At 41.0% G+C, this 6317-nt stretch overlaps 1 pseudogene; it reads right to left on the reverse strand.

Moving 5' to 3' along the window:
• Window positions 1–2389: 2389 nt before the first annotated feature.
• Window positions 2390–6317, reverse strand: part of LOC113591953 — a 12596-nt pseudogene continuing 8668 nt past the window's right edge.

A 6317-nucleotide genomic window follows, 5' to 3' on the forward strand; every position in this document is an offset into this window, starting at 1 on the left:
TTATTATGTTTCAGGTGGCAACAAGTTATTTAACCCTAACTGATGCAGGGAGTAGCTTCTCATTTGTTAAACAACCATGTCGAAAGACACATCCTGTGGTCATGGAAAAGATGTTAATCTGTTTCAAATTATTGGCATGCATCGAGCAGAGAAAACATCTAAGGAGATTGCTGAAACTACTAAAATCAGGTTAAGAACTGTCCAATGCATTATTAAAAAGTGTAAGGACAGTGGGGAAACATCATCTTCGAGGAAGGTATGTGGTCGGAAAAAAATCTTGAATGATTGTGATCGGCGATCACTTAAACGTGTGGTGAAATCAAATCGTAGAAAAACAAGAGTAGAACTCAGGGATATGTTTAATATTGAAAGTAAGCGCATTTCCACACGCACAATGTGAAGGGAACTCAAGGGATTGGGACTAAACAGCTGTGTAGCCTTAAGAAAACCACTTGTCAGTGAGGGTAACTGGCAAAAACGGCTTCGATTTGCTAGGGAGCAAAGATTGGACTCTGGAGAAATGGAAGAAGGTCATGTGGTCTGAGTCCAGATTTACCCTGTTCCGGAGTGATGGGCGCATCAGGGTAAGCAGATAGGTGGCTGAAGTGATGCACCCATCATGCCTAGAACCTACTGTACAAGCCTGTGGGGGCAGCGCTATGATCTGGGGTTGCTGCAGTTGGTCAGGTCTAGTTTCAGCAACATTATGTGCCCAAAGAATGAGGTCAGCTGAATATACTGAACGACTATGTTATTCCATCAATGGATTTTTTTCTTGCCTGATGGCACGGGCATATTCCAAGATGACAATGCCAGGATTCATTAGACTCAAATTGTGAAAGAGTGGTTCAGGGGGAATGGGCATCATTTTCACACATGGATTGGTCACCAGAGTCCAGACCTGAACCCCATTGAGAATATTTGGGATGTGCTGGAGAAGACTTTGTGCAGTGGTCCAAATCTCCTATCATCAATTCAAGATATTGGGGAAACATTAATGCAACTGGACAGAAAATGTTGTGACACTGCAGAAGCTTGTGGAAACAATGCCACAGCGAATGTGTGCCATAATCAGAGCTAAAGGCGGTCCAGCGAAATATTAGTGTGACCTTTTTTTTGGCCATGCAGTGTAGTTATTAATAGTCAAAGTTCTGGTATCGGAGTACCAGGCTACAATTTCTAATACTATGAACCCCATAGCTCCATCTCTATAGGTTTTTAACCAAACTGCCCTCAGCCCTAGGGAAAGGGATGCTACACTTGCTTTGAGGGTCCTTTTGTGCAACTGCAAATGTATTATTATTTATTTTTAATCAGAGAAGCTCTGTAAATAAAACCAAGTGTGTTGGTGATGGAAAAGTCTGACAATTTTTGTTCTTGGAGCCTCTTAAACTCTAGCTCAATGACTATCCTGTTAACAGTAATATCACAGTTTGCGATGCCAGGTTCCTACAATAATTCTAAGAGTTTAAAAAAAAACAAAAACATGAAACCTTATTGCACTTGTACTCTCAGGGTGTTTGTGTCTCTTTACTATGTCTTGTATGTATCTGTGCTGACTCCACTTCTTTAGGAGAAACTTAAGATGTTTTCCCAAAACATATCTATCCACTTCTGTGAATTTCTCTAGATAAGAGTATCTATAAATGTAATAGTACCTGACTGAAAGCTATTTCTGAAAATGAAAAAGTGAAACGTTGCCTACTGGGAAAATTTAACTTGTCTAGGAAGAGCAACTCCCAGTAACAGTGAAAAGGTTTATTAAAATTGAATGTATACAGTTGTAACAGGTTCTCAGTCTAAGGCAGTGTAATCCAAACTGCACAAGTACTTTTGCTGAAATGTATTTTGTCCTGATTTCTTTTCATTGTAGTTCATGGTTTGTTTGGGTTTTTTTTTTTTTTTTTTGGGGGGGGGGGGGGGTTGACAAAGTAAATGACCAAAAAATTGAGGATTGTCACAAAGGACATATGCAATATGAAAATCCACAAAGAAAACAACTTTATATAATTGGCTCTACCGCAGATGATTAGATGATGTATATGCTACATAATCACCCCTTATAACCTTGAATCTGCTATATTTGACACCATCAAAATCAAAACAATTATTCTGCATATTAGACCTGGGTGCTGGTTATCAAGCTATATCTAAATTTTTGATAACTTGAATTTGTGTGTGTTCACATCTTTTCATTTGTTTTAAAGCAAGTTTAGAAGTTGTATAAGTGGGGAATCTGCAAATTCAATCACTTGCTCAGCAGCGACATTACTGGTTCTCACCCCGCATGATGCAAATTTCTGCAACGGATATCATGGGACAGTCACAGTTAATCATGTTAATGACAATGTTAACTAATTATCAATATCATTATTAACTTAGACTGTTGTGTGTTTCAGATTTGTAATAAACAGATTATCAACACAGTACATGGAAAAGTGAAAAAGAAAACATTTGATTTATAGTAGAACTTCATAAATTTCACTGAATTTTAAAACTGGAGATATGCTGGACATAACATCTGAGAGGTTTGATAAGGTTTTCAAATAAAATTGACCTCTTAACCCAGCTTTATCCAACTTACATGAATCCAAAGTAAGAGAAGTGTTGAGGAAGAGGAGGCTGGAAAGAGCTGGTGAAGGTACACTTTTCTGAGTAGTGCTGGTTGTGGTCATGGGGTTTGTGCTCGGGGATGCAGTAGAGGGGGCAGAGTTGGAGGTTGGTGATGAACCAGATTGGGTAGTTGGAGGAGATGGAAGATCACCAACTGTTTTCGGAAGTCTCTGAACTGAGATATGTTGGGGATCATTTGCATCAGAGAAGCACGAGTAACAGTGTGTGATTTGATCTGACTAGCACTTTGTAGAGATGAGTTCACACTGTCACTGTTGGCAACAGTCAAAATGATGGTCATCAGAAACCATGACGGCTCAGATTTACATAACAGTGGATCCCCAATGTTGCTGTAGAAAGAAAGATGAGAAATTGTTAGGACTAGTTAATATTGTACAGCATGTGCAAGTGTGCAGAAGACAAACATACGTACTGTGTGTCATGCTGCTTATTCACCCATAAGCTCCCATTACCCTTCACACATACCCAGTCTGGCCCCTGTTTAAGTGCAGTCTTGTTAAATGGATACAGTCTTGCCTCTGCTATGACGATACAGTTGTTGACGAAGGCATGATGGCACCCAGGTTCAAAGACAACATGATGAAGGCTTTATTGCCATCACAACAAGTGTTTGGGAACAGAGAGAGTTAGCTGAGTGAAGAATTCGGTAAATGCTTCTGCTTTTTTTTCCTGCTGATCACCCATCCTGTAATACTGGTGATTAGCTTGAGATCAGACGCACCATGTGTGATTAAAGGAAATTCCTCTCTGTGTATTTACTAATAAGAAACTTGCCTTGCATGACTAACATGACTAACAGTGTGGACCTTTTTTCTAGATTAACTGAATTCATTTATGGGAAACAAAATGCATTGGTTTTGTTATAACACTGATCTTTTTATGCTTGATTATGTCAAAAGAATACAAATTGTACATGTTAGATTTTTGAGGTGACAAACACAAAATAATAAACAAAAGGAAAAAAAGTGTGTCTTGTTTCACCCTCACAATGATAAATGAATCATGTGACCTTATATAAAGTGAAGGCATTCTCAGACCTCACCCATAACTTACCTCTTGCAGTGTCACAGGTGTGATGCAGATGCTTTCAGTAAGGGAGGCCGTACCACACTCACATTTGCTCGGATGTGCCTCAGGGTTATGTTAACTGTGCTGCAGCGAACAAAAAAAAAAAAAAAAAAAAACTTTTGAAAAATGCCAAATACTAATCTAATTTCATTGTGATATCAGCACCTTGTCAAAATTTGGCTTGGTCATATTCATATCCTGATCTCATGCATATTTGTCCTGTCAGTCTGTTGCTCCCAACTTATCTAGCAAGTTAAGCTTGGGGGGGAAGCCTCTCTGGTTGTCCAGGTCCACACATTGGCTGGATGTGGTCACCAAATTCCACCGGTTCCTCTAGTTCCAACACTGCCATGTTGGGTACAGTGGTGAGGTTGCTAAGCATAATGTTGGCAACTGCCTGAGAGAGCAGGAAGTTGTGATTCAGTGACTGATAACCCAGAAAGACGTTCCAGTCACTGGAGTTCAGAGGAGAGCTGTAGAAGAATAGCAAATATAGTTTAAAGAACCAGAGAGACACCTAAAGACAATTAAAATATGGCCTAAGGGTTGGTTCTGACATCCTCAAGTTCTGTATTCAACATAGCAAACATTTTCTTTTTTTAGCTATATGGCCTGAAAGAATTATCGGTCAGAAAGAAAATGGGCTACTTCTGAATTTGGCCACTTGTTCATAGTGCAGAGGTATAAAACAGTGGTCCCAGACATAATTCAAAAGCAAACAAACAAAATGAAAAACATTTGTGCCGTGTCACAACCTCCTCCTCTCAAATTTGCATCATGCTTTCATTGGCAACCTTACTGTGTACTTTAGTTTTTATTAGATTTTAATATATTCCTCCAGAATGTGATGGACCATATATGAACAGGTAAACAGCTTACCTGGAGAAGCACTCAGCTGAGGTTATGATAAAATCCTTGGAGAGAAGAGTCCCACTACAAACATGTATGTCGTCGTTTTGAACACTAACCATCCAGGGCCATGTCACGGTTATATCAGAGACTATGTTGTAAGGAAGGCCATTCAGGGGTTCTTGACCACATACAGGCACTGTGAAAAGTGAACACATTTACAAGTTTAGTTAGCATAAATGAAATCACATTTTGCTGACTGGGCGGGGTATAGGTGCCATCCTAGGCAAAGGGGGTGGTGGAGGCGAGGCCTCCCGTGAACAGAGCATCTAGGATGGTGCCCCTGGTAAGCCGGGCAGCACAGGATGCAGTGGGGACTGCATCTACGGGAGGACCAGTCTGTCCTGCGTGGATCCAACCCATGAGCCCCAGCATAACACCCCCACCCCCCCAAAAGAAATTCCAGGGAGGCCTTCCTCCTCCTGACTAAGGGAGAGCTGAGCCAGCAAAGCAGGGAGGCAGGAAGCTCTGTTCCAGTAGTCAGCTCTGGCTGGGCTTTCAGCTGGCTGGGCTTACAGCTTTGCTGGTTAGGCAAGCTGGGGGACTTCCTTCTTGGACTCAGGAACAAGAGAGCCCACGGGAGGTGGTGGCTGTTTGGGTTGGAGAGACTCATGACTTCAGGCATTTTCCTCTTCCTTGAGGTGTAAGGCCTACCTGCCTCATACTACATCATAATCCCCAACATATCTACTGTAAGGCAGTTCAACCAGTGGGCTTCCAAATTTCTGGTATCTTTCCCAGTGAGCCCATCCAGCACATATGCCAGTCAGTGAGCCAAACTCCATTTAGTAGCATGAGCCTGCTCAGTGTGCTCAGGCAAGTTCATCCATTACTGGGCCCGTTGACGCAAAGGCGTCAATGAATCAGTACGCAATTAGTACGCAAGAGCGAGTCTAGACTTTTTCTATGCAGGAGCGAGTCTAGAATTTTAAACAAAACAATTTAATAAATCCGAAATTTAAAAAAAGTACGAACAAAGCAACACAAAACAATGACAAAGTCCATTATACTGTTGTACATTGACCAATACAGCAACAGCGATGGCAATGTGAACATGCATGGAAGTATTCAGAAACACAAGAAACCACCAGCAATCAAAAGAAATAAAGGAGAATATATACATACACATTAATAACTATGGAAATAGACAAGTGAAGAGGTTACCAAGGGGGTGTGGTGACATGAGGTAAAGGGAAGTCTAAGGCATGCCAACAAAACAAACACCACATGGACAATGGTGACGAAGCGAGGAGCATGACACTTGTGCTGTTACATATAACATAAGAAGTTTAGTTACACTCACACTGTAACTGAGGCTGGGGTTATTGTGTTTGGTATAGGTAGACCTGAGCACAGGAAATCAATCAAATCCATTGGAGGAGAACTGACCAAAACCAGGAGGGACATCACATAACAGTGCTGATCCATGACTGGTAAGAAGACACTCTGGTGTAGATGCCAGGAAAGTTGGGTTGAGCACAGCCAAAACCAAAACTAACAATCCCAGATTGAATCCAGACAGAGCCCTGTCTGCTCACCATTGGGCCTACTGGGTCTCCCTGGGAAAAGTGAGTTTAAAAAGCTCAACAATTTACTGTACTCACGGCAATACTTTTAATTTTAAGTAAATATAGTAACTTCATTAAAATACAGAAAAAAATATTGAACAAATTTACCTGACATGAGTCTAAGCCTCCTTGCAATGG

The sequence above is a fragment of the Electrophorus electricus genome, chromosome 14 (genome assembly GCF_013358815.1).
Source record: "Electrophorus electricus isolate fEleEle1 chromosome 14, fEleEle1.pri, whole genome shotgun sequence".
NCBI lineage: Eukaryota > Metazoa > Chordata > Actinopteri > Gymnotiformes > Gymnotidae > Electrophorus > Electrophorus electricus.